Genomic DNA, 18425 nt, shown 5'->3' on the forward strand with positions numbered 1-18425 from the left:
GCAACAGCTCTAAATAAAGCATAAGCTCAATATCACTGGCTTTTCACTCAATTCTGGGATGATAAAATCTTGCAGTCTGGCTACAGCCAGTTGTTGACAATGTGAGAATACTTGGTGCACATAGCCTTTATAGCAGCTGTCTGCTCTGGTGAGGGCTAGATGAGCCAACCGAGGTGAATATATTACTCTCACTCAGTGAATGTCACAAATGCCATTTCCAACTTCTGAATGTCACAGAGACTGTTGGGGTGACTGCTAACACTGCGGAGCCCCGTGACGACTTTATTTTCACTGTTAACATCCTCCATCTCTGTTTTCTGAATATTGAACAAAATCACACTTGCTGTGAGCCAAATAAATATCAGTAAGCCAGAAAAAGCCAAAGTGATTGGCTGGTGTGCCCCTGCTTATTACTGCTGGAACCTTTGTCTACATTTAATGTTATTTTAACCAAAAGAAACATTGTTTTTTTTTTTTTAAGAACAGGATTAGTGTAGGAATGTATACTTTATTAGTATGAAGAAATAAAAAGGAAAGCTTCTGTTGAAGAAGAAGCCATTTTTAATGAGTGACCTCTTCTGCTGATAAAGCCACATAACCTCTGGAGGGGAGACGGGACAAAAATAGGAGAGAGAGAGAGAGTAGAACAAAAAGAGAAGAAACTGATGCACATGTCTCAAACACACTCGCCTCCATCAGTAAAGCTCATTGTTTGCAGCACAGTCATCAGGGGCATGCTGCTGCTGAGCTCCAGGAGCCAATGTTGATTATTTCCCACACCTTCAGATATGAATGCCTGGCGCCAAGGTCAAACTCCTCCAGCTATCCGTACCGATCACGCAGCCGTCCCTTATTACTGCTATACATCATCTCTCACAGTCTATACTCTTTGTACTTAAGATGGAACATTAATTAAGGCTACCTGAGGAAGTGGGTGCAGGAACTGCAGCCTAGAATTACTGCAAAATGATATTGTTCTGATTAGCAAGCATCTTAAAGATGGTGTCAGTTGTTTGTTTGGATTCCAGACTGATTTAATTATTTTTCCCATAAAGATTAAAGTTCTTTTTAATTAAAGGTTGTTATCAAATCTGAAAAACCTGAATAATTGGCTGAACTATTCTAGGTAAGTGTTAAAGCTGCAAAATTAATACCTTCCTAAAGCAAATAAACCACAACAATGCTGTAGCTAAAAACAAGAATAGTGTTGTGATGCCGTTCCTGTTTCTTTGGGCTCTGAAACTATAGTAAACACGATTGTAGTAAATAAAGAGTAAACTATGATGGCCAGTTATGTTTAACAGAAGACACCCAGCCATCAATATAAACAATAATTACTCTTTCACGTTTGAAGATTACAGACAGCAAAGACAACTAATTTTACACAATTGTTCACATGTTTAACTGTATTTACTCATAAACTACCTGTCAATCTTTGTGCTTACTGAGTCAAACTGTGCTCTTCTTAAAGCTTTGTGCAACTGTCAAATAGAAAAAAAGACACCACTTTGCAAGAAGAAAGGGGGCAGTGTGACTACCGGCATGTACAACAAAAGAGAAACGATCTCCAGTAAATTGTCCGCCATCAGACAGAGAACTGGGATTGAATATGCAGCATGCAGGGAGGTTATGGCAGCACATATTCCAAACCAGTCAACAATGTTGGAACCATTCATCTTCCAAGAAATCTCACAACTAATCAAAATGGAGAAGCAGGGCTGCTGTTGCTGTTGCTGCTGATGGCGGCAGTGAATTGTTTCCAGCCGGGCGCAGGTCATTAGAGCCGGACATGACACACAATAAACAATGAGGCGTTAAAAGACTAGGCTGTGTCTGACCTTTTGAAGGTAAAAGGTGGGGAAGTGTGCATGGGCAAGGAGCGACGCAGACACTTATTGATTTCAGACACTATCTGTATAACAGGCAACGGCTCACACAGACTGCATGAACAACACTTTCATGACTAAGCCTATAGATCCAGGCGTAACCGAGACAATGTGATGTAAACATGGACACACATCTGATATACAACCATCCATCCATAGAGAAAGTGGATTAAAGCAACAACTTACCTACACTTTTAGAAATGTGCACAACATTTCTGGTCAATACTAAATCTGGACTTGTTGTTTCAGATGGCCCAATATACAAATCACCAACTCGGTGTGTGAGTGAGATGAGAATGCACTTCCCTTCATACAATTACCAAAAGTGTGATGGTAAAACAAAAGTCTCCTCTAAAAATGCAACATGTTGCCAAGATTCTGGGGATAAAACAACAATCACAGCTCTCTTATCTCCCCACTTTTCATGAAAGGTTAAAAATGGTCTGAGACTAGTTCATGAAAGAATTAAAAGCCTGATGCGATTAAAAGACAAGTCGAAAAAGAACGAGTTCAGTGCCTGGCCCGGCGCATGTTAGTCTCCTCAATCTTTCAGTCGAAATTGGGTTTGGGGCTGGAGAATGTTTTCCCCACAGGCTCATCACGGCCTTCTCCACAGATCAGAGATCATCACACCGGCGCGCTCAATCCAAACCTCAGCCAATAGCAGAACAGAAACACAACATCATCACAGCAGTCCTGGACCAGTGGTCAGGGGCAGTTTCTGTAAAATGTTGCTCATATCACAAGGGTACTGTACTACTCTAGTGAACAATCCTGGAAAACACATTCCGCTGCTGACCAGAGCCTCAAATACTCTCCAGCAATGATTCATAGACATTGGTTAATCTTATCAGGGACTGCCTGGACACAGCAGTAATAAACTGGAAATTGTCTAGTGAATCTCATATGAAATCACAACCATGGGGAAACTAAAGCAACACAGATGCTCAGAGCAGGAATGGGCAGGTCTATGGACTGGTCTTGTCAAGACAAGCTATAATGTGATGGTGGTAATTAATTACATGATAAACAAACACATTTTATTGGAATCACTAATTAGTTATTATAAACAGTGACAGTTCCTGGCTCTCTGTTTTACTCATTATGATGCTTTATGCAACATTTCTCCCAAATCAATACAGAATGCATGAATGATATATAGCTGAGTCATTAAACAGCAAATAAATGGTATGGCCTATGATTCAACCTTCAGGTTAATCAGACAAGGAAATGTAATATTCTCATTCTCCACCTTTTCTTACTGAAAACTGCCAGTGAAACCTCAAACTTAACTGAATCTAGAGGTTATCTGACTGGTCATAGGTGGAGAATGAGATTATGAAGAGGATTTGAGTAATGAAGGAAGCTGCATGTCCTTCCATGATGTCACACTCTCCCTGCCTCCTCAAAGGAGGCAGTAAAGCCGTCCGCCACAGACAAGAAAAAAAACAAAAAAACTGGCCACTTCAATTAGCCCAATCATAAAATATAATTTGACGCACGTCTATCTAACATGACCCGGACACTTTGGAAAAAGAACTGTCCTGTTGTTCATTTATTAAATATCACATTGCAAGTGACATTGGAATTTGAAAGTTAGGGGTCACTCTGTGAATTGCCTTTTGTTATAATATTTAACAGACACATTCATTTAATCTTAAGGACGCAAGGTGAAACTTAAAACATTTATTCCAAACATTATTAATTCAATTTATTTCTGTGCTGTGAGAAACAAAAATGCAGAGGTATGAGATTTTTAGTGCTTGAGGTACTATGTTTTCTCTTAACACTGTGTTCAGTGCAAACATTCGTTTTTAAGTGGAAGATTTTAATATTTCAGTAAATACAGTAAAAAATAAACCACAAATACATAAAAAAAAACATGCATTGAAACATACATTTAAGTTTGCATTTCATGCTGGAACTACATTATTTGTCAATAATAATTTATGGCCATGCCACCACCTCCATGAGGCTATGCACCTTCATCATAACCATATCCCTTCAAGCCTGCTTGGATTGCTAATTAGCATTTCACACAAAGTACAGTTTTTTTGTTTGAATGTGGTCATAACATAAAGGAATAAAATTACAATTCAGATTTGATAATTATGCTAGATATCAATTGTTAAAATGTATTCTGAGGTGTGTACCAAATTGTGTGGTTTCATGGCAACAGATAAAAAGTCAGGGGATCATGAAAGTCATCCTGATAAATAGTCTGAAAAACGGCAATTGTCTGTAGTAAATTTTTACAGTAATCAATCCAATACTTTATTTGTACTTTATTTTATTTTAATCTGGACCAAATATCTAAAGATCTTTCAGAATAAAAGTCCATTATCCGGCATTAACAAGATAGTATCACACCTCTGGCTGTGCTGTGTTGATTATGCATAAAGGTTTCAAGAGGGTTTACATGACACAACTGGCCAACTCTAAATTTGTTCTTGTTACAATAAATCCTCAGGAATGAGGAGGAGGAATCCCGAAGACTAATTCCGGGTGAACTACTTCTTTTCATCTACTATTTCTGCACGGCTCCTCACATAAAAATCATCAAGGATTGATTGAAGCAATTTCATTTTGCCTCTCAAGCCTGAGTATTTTGGAGCACAACATGACCCTGAGTTTGATGTGAACAAGGGAACACAGAATTACCTGAATAAGCACAAAATCTTTAAAAGCTAGTGTTGGGATGGGTTTTTGTGAGAAAATATGTCTTTTTCATTCCCACATTTTTGTTGGTGAAGCAACTCCTATCTACAGACTGATGGAAGTCAATTGGTGATGTTGAATGGCATAACTGGTGGGTTGGTGTGGCTATACAAATGTATACACACAGACTACCCACAGGCCAATGCAGGCTCTAAATAAATAAATGAAGCTGTTTGAAAAGAAATGAAAAGATCATCCTAATATAGCTTTGTCATCATCCTCACTCCTAGATACTGCCGTTTATTTTCCCCAGTGATGCTGTGGCCTCGCATAGCAAAGAAAACACCACTCAACATGCTCATCTTCAAAACGTGTTTACCGGGATGCAACATAGCAAAGGGGGAAATCTGACTCACAAATTCAACCTAAGAGTGTTCATGTCGATGTCCTCCTATCTGATTGTTTTGGCATTCACATCTGAGTGGGACTGGGAGTGTGGGGCAAACACTGATGCAGTGAGCTGCAGATGGTGCCCCAATGAGAAAATGAGTATCAAAAGTATTGCAAGCAGACATGCTCAGGCTAATCAACATGAGAACACAGCCGGGCCTGTATGTTGGCTGGGCGCAGAGCAGACAGTGATAAAACAATAGGCTGGAAGCACCCACACAATTTCCTGGACTTCTGTTCTCTACAGTCTTCTGGGTGCAATACAGTGTCAGTAAGACAAGTTTCATTACTGTTCATTTCTCCTGCAAAAGGCCATATTGCTAATTCCAGACCTGCAGACTTGAGACTTAGTCAATCAGATTTAAGTCACAATAATTAGGACTACAAGCAAAAACATTCAAGTTTTGACCAAAAATATTAAACTAAAATTAATAAATTCCATCATTTAATTGGTTTTAATTTTTTGCAGATGTAAGAAGTACTGATCGTGTTAGTTTAGCTCATTAGTGTGCTAAAGAAAAGATCATTGAGAACATGCTTTTGGTCATAAGCAAAAGTATTGGACCATTTTAAAAAAAAAATCTGACGGACAATGTTGAAGTGCTGTGTCTTTTTAACGCTCAGCATTCAAAGATGTGAAAGATTTGCATTTCACCTTGGATTTTGCTTATGAACGCCTCTGACTTGACTTAAACCTGCCTTTAAGGACTTGAGACTTGTTCTTGCCTACGAATTTAAAAACAGCTAGGTTGAATACTTGACCGACTACATCATATTTAGTTATCACCACAAAAATGCTTTAAAAGTCCATAAGCTGGCATTTGCTTAGAAAGCTGAGCCAGGAGGGCATGCAAACGACAGCAAAGCCTCTGCACTGAAGTAGCTCAAAATCTTTTAAACAGTTATATAAATATGCTGAACTCTGAGATCATTTCAAACAAGTAAATGTGGTATGATAGTTCAGCACATTTCAACCGATCATGAACTTGGTGACTGCAGTAAAGGCAAAGCACTTTCATAAAAATCTGGTTTGATGAAAATGAACGCAGAGAGCAAGCGGAGAACATGTGAATGAGAAATGTGTCTAAGTCACAAGCTTATTAGTAGCAAGCCTGGATGTGGTTTGAACAATGATACCACAGATCTGTGAAATCTGGGCATTGTTCCCACCAGTAGCAATTCCAAAACAACAGGCCTCGTTCTACCCAGAGGATCTGCTTCGATTCATCTCCCAGGATCCTCCAAACCAAACAGTTTGGACGACAGCTGGACTTTCACTCTTTACCATGAAGGCAAGCTTCGTTTGGACGGTGTTTGGAATCTGTGACTGTGAGCCAATAGAGAAAAGATTACAGCCCCCGAGGGGATAGAGATGTTGTAAAAGAACCTCTGCCTGGTCTCACTGCGAGAGATCAGACTGCTAGCTGTAGCTTCCAAATGCTCATTTGCACCTGGAGGTATGACTGCTACACATAAGCATCAGTTGTACATTTATACTAAATTGCAACGAAACAACTCCAGGCACAAACTGAGGTTATTGCTATTATTATAGGTCATGAAAAGGACTGTCTTATTGTGGAAGCAAATGGAGGGCGGTGAGGCTGAAATGACAACCTGCAGGAAGGGTCTTACACTAATGCTTTCTCCAGCTGCTCCACCTTAGGCTTATTGTTCCAGTGTGCAGAAAAGGATGGGAGGCCATTTGAACAAAACCTAAGCCGAGGCTGGGGCTGCACACCTAGGCCCTCACATGCTCCATTAAACCAGGAGTGGGAGAAAGTATGAGGGTCTTGACAGTTCCTGGCTCAGAGCTCTCCTGCTGACACAATTACCAGCCCCTTGTACCTTGTCCCTTCTCTTTTAAAATGGCTGATTTAGGCGTGACTCTGAATGCAAACACAAGATAAAGAACCAAGTTTTCAACACCCTAATGAGGAAAACAGCTGCCATTCTCTCAACTATTAATCTATTAATTTTGTGAGTTCAAGTGTTTTGGTAGGAGACTATATTCCAGGTGGCTGGGCAGGTTTTAGTAGCTTTACCTAGGTGTTGTGTTCAAAATCCCCAAAATGCTGTTGTAATATTAAGGTGCACAAAGCTGTAAGGTTTAGTACCATTTAAACTGTAAGGTTGAAACAGGAATGCAGAAATACAAGCTACCCTGAACTAATCTGAACAACGCCTTGAACCATAACGAACTCACAACATCACACTGAAAATATTGCCATTTTCCCCAAGGCAGAAAATAGCTCCTCTGTGCTTCAGCCCCAACACTCACATTATATTCCCCCTCTACCCCCGAATCACAGACTCCACAGTGCTTAAGTTTCATCTCAGAAAATGTTTTGCTATGCAAACCTTCTTGATAGTAAAAATAATTGAAGTATCGGCTGATTTGAGACAAAGCACCACGGTGTGTTGGCAGCAATAACTAGGACGCAGTGAGCTTTTCAGACTTCACTAAGCTTCTTTATATGTGTTGAGGAGAAAGAAGCTCGATTTTTGGAAATTCTGTCTAAACAAATGATATACCTTGTTTTATTCAACACTACAAACCCCTCTGGTTCTACTGAGGACTAAAAATGATTGAAAGCTGCTTCAGAGCACTCATTGGCCAAATTGGTTTCTATACTTTATATTCTGAAAGAAGAACAGCAGTGGAATAAGATTACTGCTGATTCTACATATCTGACCTAGCATCCTGCCCATCCTTGGCCACCAAACAGGCCATTTATTTTTACTGCTTCTAAATAAATGGTTATGCATAAAAGTTACTGACCATGGCTTTACATTTTCCAAACACAATTTACCCTGCTAAATAACAGAGCAGTGATAATGAAATCTAACCCAGTCTACTACATTAAATCTATGCTCCATTCTGTCGTGCTGCCCGTGTTTTGATAAAACCACTAAGCATAATGAAAATTTGTGTAAATAAATAAATTCTATAATTTTAATGAGTAGAACATTAATATAAAAACTATAAATACTGCTAAATTTACCATTGCTACAAGTTAGCAGTGTTGAGTTTTTCAGTTACTGTGTGGCTTTGTAGTCTGACCTGAAGGTGCTAACAGCAGAAAAATGGTAGAAAAAAAAATAAAAAAGCAGATCCTGCATCACCTGAGGGAAATATAAAGGTTAATTCTGGCAAGCCTATTTCCCATCCCAGAATAGAGCAGGGTGCATAAATGATTATCTACTGCCAGGAAAAAAAAACTATTTCTGATTGGATTAATCCAAACTCAGGTTATTTTAGAACAAGAAACAATGCAACTTTCTTATGTTCCTACTCTACATTTTTATTCTAATTGAGAAAGGCCTAAAGGGGAAACAAGAAAGAAAAGGCAGAGAGAGGGAGAGATCATGAAGGAGGACAGCCTCAAGTCAGCTCCAGCAGAGGGGCCTTGCTGACCTAGATCCAGGCTGAGTGGGGATGATATTAGCAAAGCAATTAAGGGAGATGACAGCCGTCAGGCAGGGCCAGACTGACAGGGATAGCAGTCTGTCTCCCTCCCTCTTGAGCATGTTCCCTCTCTTTTCTCTCCCTCCTGTAATGGCTATTGATTTTTCAGAATCAAAACAAGGCATTCTCAAGTCCAGAAGTGGCTGAATTGGTAAAAAGATTTCTAAAAAATGTCTTAAAGGTAGAGTGAGTAGAAGAAATTTAAAAAGTGTGGATAGCATTGGTGTAATGTAAAAGGACCAAAGCTCACAGGTTGGTGACCCCTGTCAGCTCTTTGCCTGGATGTGCAGAAATCACTCCAGGCATGTCAAAAACGTAATTCCCCAGAGATGATAGGTGTAAGTGTAACTTCTACCTCAAAAAGTTTTTCCATGTTTTTGCGACACAAATGAAAAAGTCTAATATTTGGGGTAAACTAAGGTAATCTAAACTTTTCCTCTGGTGTGAGGAAGATAGAAGGTGGACATTTGAAATTCATCTACAAGTGAATTAAAAGGTAAAGAACAAGGTTGAGTGTATCAATTAATATATACACTGCACATCTTCCTGCACAGGAAACACTACAAATACTTAAACTGGGAAAAATGGGGCTACAGATATGTGAATACTGATTAAAATATTCTTCTCCAAGTTTATCTAAAGAAATTATGTTGTTAGGCTTTTGGCACTTGACAATAATTTTACAAATGGCTGCTGCGTAAAGCGTCGGGTGTCACTTTTGACTCAAAAGCTTAACAGAGAAGACATTCAGCCTCTTTTTCACATTTTTAAAATATCGCAAATAGCGAGTAATGTCAGTTTATAAGAAACTTTAGAGCTGGTATTGAAATAAACTGCATAAGCGAAATGCCATAAGTGGCTTCAACAGTCTTTTGAATGTGACTTTAGATATTTTATATGTCAGACTGCTGGATTGATGAACAGTAAGTATTTAAAACAGTCTACTGCTGCTTAAAAAAAAAAAATCAAGGTTTTTTTTTTTTTCCACAGGTGTATAATATAGAATATATAAATACTGATTTATAGAATATAGATCAATATTGTGTGCAGCAGCAACTGCAGAAAAAAACAAGATCAATGAAAGTTTCATAAAAACATTAAGAGTAAGCTGTGAACTATACATCCAACATCAGATTTAGAGCAATTACAGGAGACAGCACCATTTAAATCACTGGCCTATTCAGCTGTCAGAGAGCAGCATACTGCATGTGTCGCTCCATCCCAGCATGCTTTGCTCTAGGCGTGCAACTCAGTGTTGTTGTGTTTGACATGTCAGCTTTAATCTGATCTCAGTGGGTGGGTTGTAAGTTTGACAAAAGCAGAAGAGGTACACATGCAGAAAACCAAATTCTACACAAAAACAGCTGAGTGGTACATAAGCAACATGATCAGATAAAATGAGAAAAAGGTTTGTGACAGACTCAAGTGAAAGCATACGGGATGCTTTTAAATTCCACAGTGTGTTGTCAACTCTCTCAAATCAATATATTAAATGAAATCTGTAGGTGGCATCTCTGAAGTAACACATGCGAGATGACTGCACCGAAAGGCACAGATTTTTGATAGACTGTTTCCTGACATATCATCAGCTCATCAAGCAACAGAAGGTCAGTATGTTTAGAAGAGGGCTTGTTTTTTTCAAATATTCCTCAACGCTAAGAACACCTGCTCATCTGAAACCTGAAGTACACTTCAGGAAACAAGCCTAGCAAGGTCCTCACTGCACACTGCACTGTTTTCCAGCTTGGATTCTCTATGCTATAGTGTGAGATTTTTTTTTGTTTTTAATCAAGACAAATTTCTACAGCTCACAATTTGGAGGGAAGAACTGTTGATTTGTGTGAGCGGTTAGGTTGAATGGTGATTAATTTAGTAAGCAGTCGGGGTTGAAAGTAAAAGCTGATTTGTTTTGCCTGAGTAATATGCAAAGACGAGGAAGAAAAGAAGAAGAATAGAGCAACACATATGGTGCAGGAATGCATGTTAAGTGAGGGGTAACCTGTCTGAGCCCCTATAGGATCTCCTTGACATCTGCCCTACACATGTGCCTCACCCATAAAACTACACAGTGACCTTTTTAAGTCTTACAATGTGCCAAATGCACAAGCTGTGGATCAAGAGGTGCTTACTGATACATTCTTGACAATAACATTAAAGACAGGGACAAGCTCAAGGGCAAATCTTGATTTTCAAAAGCTCAGCTAAATACATAACTGCAAATGACCTGTCGCATACCAGTGATGGCTGAATTAGCTTTCTCATCTCTGCTGAAAGAATTCAGCAACAACCACCGAGACAAATGACTGCAGCCTTTCATGTCCCTGTTTAAGTGGAAAATGCACTATTTTTTTTTTTTCTGCCTCGAGCAGAACCCGTGTGCATACCAACCTTGGCACCTTAGTCACGCTTGTGAACAGCAGTGGAAAACACAGTAAAACATCTGAGACGCCCCCTACATATGTAGGGATAAAGACATGTGCCATAATGAGTTGCACTCTGCAGATGGCCATTAAAGCTTATGTCAACATTAGGGAGATATCCAAATAAAAATTTGGCAGATGATACTCGCAATTAATTCAGAGTAAATTTTCACACAAGCCCATTGACCACAGATGATAAGAAGGTACATCTGAATTCTTTGATAAGAGTCCCTGTTGGGAAATTAATTTCAGCAGAGAACATTTGGTTCTTACAGAGCTGCAATGTAATTAAGGTTAAAAAGGAGTTTTCTTACCAGGCATGGAAATTGCTTCCTTTCAAATGTATCTTTGTAAATCTGACAGGGTTAGAGCAGGTGGACCGTGACTATTTACAATATCAGTGCGATTCTGAGGCGAGCTGCTACATTCTGCAACAGTTCGACCCAGAAGGCAAACAGAGAGCAAATCATATTTCTGACTCTCCAAACAGCTTGAGTCAGCTGAAAAATTTAAATACACAGTCAAGTTCAGTGAGCAAAAAAATAAGGAGGAACAGCAATATGTTTGGGTTTTTATCTCCATCTCAGATATTGCATAGTACAGCGGGCGGGCTGTATTTTAAAAGTGCATCATTGGGCCATTGTGGAGTTTGCAGTAAAATAGAACAATACTGTTACTGTTATTGGTCAGCTGTAAAAAAAAAAAAAAAAAAAAGAAAGAGCCAAAGAACAAAAGCTTACTAGCTCAGTAGGTTCTGCAGAATCAGAAAGAGCAATGTAATGTAATGCAATATATTGTTCTGCAAAGATGAAACTACCTATAACGCTGTTCCTGAAGCATACACTGTTTTATATCCAAGCTCAAGTTGAGTGCTGCTCAAGACATTAAGTGAAACAATATACTTTATCTGCCATGGTAACTATCTTACAAAAGCATGGCAGCTAATGACACATTCTAAGACTTTGTCTATAGGTTATACCATAATCTCTCCCCATGCATGGCGGGGATGTTCAGGTGTAGATATTCTTAAATAAGACAGCTGACATGACAGGCACAATGTATGTCTTGGTAAATGGTAAGGTCTGCTGCTGAAAACATTGGGCTGCAGGACATCTTCACCAAAGAGGAGATAAAGGTCTACCAATAAAGAGCTCAGGCAAACCATGGCAGACAAGATTTTGTGGCTGCAGAGACGGATGAACAGACAGTTGGTGTTTTGCAGTTTTCTCTTATATATAACCGAGCTCAACTCATTATCCTTGTCTGAATTGTCAATTTAACACCTGAACAAAAAGAGATACTTAAAAAAAAAAAAGCCCTTCAATAAATGAATAGAAGCCAGTAAAGCAGATTTGAAAATGTTTGACAGTTTAATCTAATTATTTCTTAATGCTTTTATAAAGTCCAGTATTTCTGTAGCTCATGTTTCTATCATTAAATTGCACCTGAATGTGTTAAAAAAAAACGAAAAAAAAAACAGAAGCCTGCTGTTTTTTTATTGTAGCTGGATTTGTCATATGTTGTTGTTGTCTTTAGCGCCATGTCACTGTGACCCATCTTGAACTAACACTACTGAGAAGTTTTTACTTTCCTTGAGGTTTTCTGATTAAACAGAAGTCTTAATAAAATGTTTTTCCTTCCAGGTGTTTTTTAGTGGATGGCCAGGTGACATTTTGCTTTTCATGCTGGAAAGCTTTTAATGAAGCTGTAATAAAAAAAAAAAATCAATGGGCTTTTTGTGGCCTACTTACAATGTGCCATTTGAAATAGCACAGAAGAGCTTATAAAACAAGTTATTTAAACATCACAATGAGAATATGATGCTGACATCATGGAGCCAAAGCAAGTAATGTAGTACTTTTAGTGAAAATTAGAGGGGTTTTATCTTCTGAGCAAAACATCATCTGACAGTAAAATATTAATGACTTTAAATTTGGGAGTACTGTCCTTATTCTACTTCTCTACTCCTGGGTGAGGACACTGCAGAGAAAGGGGCTACAACGCTTCCTCTCCCTGATGATGTGTTTATGCTGTGCAGTGCCCGAGGGCACTTTAAGGAAAAAAGAAAACACTGATAGCAATGCAGAAAGTGCCAGCATGCCCCATTCACAGATATTAGCCTCAATGGCCTGGATAAGATGCCATGCTAAATCCCTGCTGTGTGTATGCGTGTGTGTTTGTGTATGTCAGCCTCTTAGGATTCCATGCTCCTTTAACCATGGGCCAACCCCCTGTGGTGCCTTAGGTCTAAATCACTCCAGGGGCATGTGGGAGACAATGCCTCACTATTTGTGACAAGAATATAACTGGCTACGTGTGACAGCACAATGTGCAGTGGGTGTTTATGTATGTGTGTTTATGTTCCGCCTCTGTTATGGTCTAGTAACACAGCGTGTGAATGGGATCCCCATGTGGCCCCACAAAAAAGGAAGAAGCCATTCTTATCATTAAGGCATGGCTGTGCACTGTTTCATTAATAGCCTGAAAAAACCTGACCTTGCCCCACACTTCTCTCTGCCTCCTTCCTGCACACCTGATTACTTTCAATAGAAAAGACAAGTGGCGAAGTCAGAGGTCATGTCATTAGTGTCATTATGTTTCTGCTTAGAAAATACCTTTACCAAGGACTACCCCCATCATTTTCTGCCTCTACAGCTAAATACTTCACTGCACTGCGTCCAGATAAATGCCCGTCTCAAGGCTTTTTCCCCTTTGTCAGCAGGTGAGGACTCTTTGTCTGAATAATGGTGGTAGGTGGAGGCTCATCTATAAGCTGACTCAGAAGCACAATTTTAACTGTGTTTAAGATTACATGAGGTAGAAGCTAGTGCTCGAAGTCAGCCTGGCCTTATTAAATAAATATGTACGTGTGTACTCTTATATTTGACCTTTTGTGTGCAGTCGTGTCATCTACACCCCTAATAAATTGATTCCCAGCCAGTGACTGCATTTACATGCACTTAAGTAACTGGGGGTAGAGGATATAAGTAGTATTAAGTAGAATTTTCCTCAAGAACTAAAAATTTTTATTTTTCTGCAATTTATACACATAACTTAGTTCCTAATCTGCTTTTTACAGGAGCACATGTGCAGGACAAAGGCCTTTGTTTAAGAAGCAAAAAGTTTTTAGTCAGACATTAACTACTTTCTGTAAGGTTTTAAACATTACACTGTAAAGTTTAGATGACTGCTGTTGTGATTTGGGACTATAAAAATAAAATTAAATAGAATTTACTTGAGATAATTTGTTCAAATTTGTCAGTGAATGTTGTCTTCCATGGCTGTGGCTTCTTTACTGTGTGCTCAGTGTGTGTGGGTAAGAGTAATTTTATTTTCAGTAGCATGAGTTAATTTCAGTGTTTGGATTCACTCTTCAGTCTGTCAATATGAATGTCACTGAATAATCCATTTATATTTATTTATGCAGGTGACATAGGTAAAAACCATCATTATAAAGTAATTAGTAGTTTGTCCTTAAAACACACAAAACATCTTCGAATGATTTTACTGACGCTGAGCTATTTCCCCCAGATTGCTTCAAAACTGGATCTTGCTCACAACATCTCACTGAGTGCAGACCTACGGTGATTCATCAATCAATTGATCAGCTGATAAGAAAGTGAGAGCGCAGCTCTAATGGAAAGCACTGAAAATGAATACACAGACTTGAGAATGAAAGTATGAACTTAGGTACAGTTATCTGATCCAAAATAATCTAAAGTAAGTAAACTAGGATGAGGCTCCGGTTTGAACAGAAAACATCCACACCTCCACAGAAGCCAAGAAGGATGAAGAAAGTCGAGATGGAGAGTGCTCAGAGCTGTACATTGGAGAAACTACACAGCTGCTACACAAGAGGATGGCCCAGCACAGGAGGAGAACACTATGGGACCTTCAGCTGTTTAGCTTCATTCAAAAAAGGACAGAGAACACGAAGTCCAGTTGCCATGACTCAACTTCCAGATAATCTAAAGCCAGGGTCTGCTTAATTTCTTTTCTTTTAATAAAGCCACTGAATCGATTACAAGAAATTGCTGTAGATATTGATGGTTCCCACACTGGTTGATCTCCCAGCAGTATCTCTAATACCACTATCATGCCAAATAATTATGTAATTTCAATACTGCATCATAATTTTACCCATTATTAAAGGACAGCATGTGTCCTCTTCTCTCTAAAATTTTTACATCAACATCAATTAGAGTCATTGAGAATGACTATAAACGTCATTAAGGAAAACCAAATACATCTCTGTCAGTCACATTTAACTCAAATGCACACACAGAAACATTTAAGCTGATAGAAAAGTTCCATTTTCAATCATACTATGTATGCAATTAATAATAATAATGTAATACAAATAACTATGCAATTAAACATTAACGCTCAGCACAAGCAGGTAGCTCTGTATCACAAATGTGAAGATCTTGTTGAAACAACGTGACCATAACGTTTTATCAGGATTCACTTACAGGGAGGAGTCGTAATTTATAACCCCCTTTAACAGGAGAGATTTAGCTTTCTCTTAGTAGCTGTTACAGAGCCCCCTACAGTCTTTTATTCACCACACAAATAGTGCATCAGATAGGATGCCAGCTGATGGCACCTTTGTCTGAGCGGCTCTGCGTGCAACCAGCAGACTTGTTTTCCTCTTCGCAGAAGCTTGTCATCTATCATTACTTGAGGTGGCCTTGAGAATGATTCCGGCAGACATCTCCAGCTTACCGTCTGGGGGCCCAATGTAAACAGCACACTGCTGGGCAAACGAGGGTGATGATGACCATTACTCCCCAAGGTATGTGGATAAAAACTAAAATGTACTGCTTGTGTTCCAGCTTAAGTTTGAGAGGCAGGCTTTGCAGGCAGTGGTATATTTTTGATCATTTGGACTTTCGAATTTTTCTGCCAACAAAAGTAAATAAAAAAATAAATTCTTTGTTCTTATTCTCGGCTGTGATGCTATGGAGTAAATTCACACCACGAATGTCTGTATGGTTTAAACAAACTGTGGAGAACTCACTCGTTTTATGAGAATGAGAACAAGAGCACTGAAACTTGGCTCTGCAACAAATAGCCACACCAGGGCTGTGAAAATTCAAGTCTGTGTGCTACTCCAAGCTAAATGTGCTGCAGTTTGTTTGGAATAAGAACAGTCAAAAAACAAAACCACTCCGAGCTTTAAGAATTGAGACACCTTACGGTCAGCAGGTAACCACTGACTATAAGTTGATAGGATATAGAAGATAGATTATAAGATTCCCATTGATGTTTTTAATTAGTAGGTAAATTGATTTAATGTACGCTATGGTGGACCTTAAAGGTGTAAAAAAAAAAAAATTTATATTCACTAAAGGTTCAAATAAATACTGAGAAAGTACATGATGTGCTCAATTTGTTACAATCAGCTCAAACTCTCCTAAATGGAATCATTATGACACAGATCACATTTCATTGGCAAAAACACTAACCAAAGATTTACTGATTAGAATGTAATTTATGTAATTTCATGCCACAATACATCTGAGTTTGTGGGCTTGGTTGGTGCATTTTACTTGGGGCAGGATTAACAGTTGGATACTGAGTGTAGGCTGCAGGCAGAAAAATGCTCAAATACATCCAGTTTACATTTAGATTTAGTCATTTGGCAGAAGCTTTTATCCAAAGAGACTTACAAGGGAGACAAGGGGTAGGCAGGGTAAGCGTAAGGAGGTCTTGTCTAAGTACCGCTACAGGAGGTAGGCCACAACTGGAATTCGAACCCTGGTCTCCGACGAGGAGAGCAAAGATCTTACCACTAAACCATCCAGCTGCTAGTTTGTATGAAATGTCATTCAATGTGACCATGTGAAACAACCACATCCAAAATTTCAGGTGAAAAGCCAGTTGTGATTTAAAGTAACACCCAATAACTGCGTATGTTAGATATATGGGATTTCTAACCTCTACACACCTGACCTGTTGCTCAGGTGTGTACAGTTAAATGTGTAATTGCTTTTTGCATTGCATTTTAAAAAGTACTGTATGCAGCAGTGGGGTTAATTTGCCAAACTGTGAAAGCTGAACACAGCATGGACCACCACAGCTTTGGATGACACAGGCCACAGTATGAGCAGACTTCCACAAACTAAAAACACAGAACGATTTTACACCTGAAGCCCCCCCAGTGAGGATTGGAGCCAAGCAAAGAGTGCACATAATGAGTCCTGTTCATCAGTGATGCACTGACCCAGGACGGACACATATGCACACAGATACACACTAATACACACTGACACAAAGCCCAACCCCCCATGTGCCTGTGGCGCCCGCGCCCGGTCACCTCACCCGGGGATCAAAGGCAGTATGTTGTTCTAATCAGTCCTCGCAGTGGGCAACCCCATTAATTCAATTCTATTTCATCAGCAATGAGCAGACCACCAGAGGGGTCTGTACATCGCTAGGGTCCTGTGGTCCAGGAGTAATCCTATCTATTAATGACCCCATATCAGACTCTAACCCCATAACTGCTCAGCGATCGGCTTGGATTTGCTTACTGACAAAACTGCAAGAACTTTGCGGGAGGAGAAACAAAGACATACATAGCTCATTCTCTGGACACGGCAGGGAAGTCAAGCAGAATTAATGATGCCATATATCAAATAATGCCAGACGATCAACCCCCCACTAAACCAGGCCAACACCACAGAACATGTACACTCACACACAGTAAGCTGTATCAAAAGATCAAGTACTGCACATTAAGCCTGCAGAATTGGAATGTCAGGTTCTATCGGACCACAATTTCTTATTTCTTTCATAAACAAATTATTGTTAACTATAATAAGAATGTTCATTAATTACCAAAATGACAATTGTCCTAAATAGTTTAAACACATAAGGTACAATAAAATGATGAGGCAGAATATGACTGGCTCATATTTTATTGCCCTTTGTGTCATGCTGTGTGGCTTGTCAGAGGCATAATAAAATGTTTATTGGGACATAAGATAATGAGCTTTTCATATCCTACCGTACCTTTGGTCTCTGGTGGATGGGGATGCTCATCACAGGCAAATTAGATCTTTTGAGTATTGCCGTCGACACCTGCAGAAACATAGTGGTGAATATTGTGAATCCTTCAAACACAAATACATACAAACACACACAAAGTGAAAACATCTATAATTCTGGCCCTACTATGTTCATGCTCGCCATCTGTTAATGACAAAAATAATAAATAAATCAGGCATCCCTTCAATCAAAAATATGAATTTAGAAAGGGTGGAATAACCAGCATCAAGAGATTTATTAGTGTAGTGCTTGGATTGGAGAACAGATAAACGACTCCACTGAGACAAACGCTACTGAGAAAAACCCATCAATAACTCTGGAACTGTCCTGAGAGAACGTTGGAGGTCAACGTCAGATAATTCAGCAGTGGAAAAAGGTCAAGCTGAAGGCATGTGGTTTGCATTGGAAAAGCTCCAAAGAAAAATAGTAGCAAATAAAAAATTACTACAATTACTTGCAAACCTGAAGGCTCTGCTCCTTTTAAGATGATGACAA

At 39.1% G+C, this 18425-nt stretch overlaps 1 protein-coding gene across 1 annotated transcript in view; it reads right to left on the bottom strand.

The window, feature by feature from the left end:
- The window catches only part of LOC113149836 (kelch-like protein 29), a 184796-nt gene that overhangs the window by 156041 nt on the left and 10330 nt on the right, over positions 1-18425 (bottom strand). The window contains exon 2 of the mRNA XM_026342174.1: positions 17895-17963. The gene's annotated coding sequence lies outside the window, so the exon portion shown is untranslated. The remainder of the gene's footprint in view (positions 1-17894; positions 17964-18425) is intronic.

The sequence above is a fragment of the Anabas testudineus genome, chromosome 24, assembly GCF_900324465.2.
Source record: "Anabas testudineus chromosome 24, fAnaTes1.2, whole genome shotgun sequence".
Classification (NCBI taxonomy): domain Eukaryota; kingdom Metazoa; phylum Chordata; class Actinopteri; order Anabantiformes; family Anabantidae; genus Anabas; species Anabas testudineus.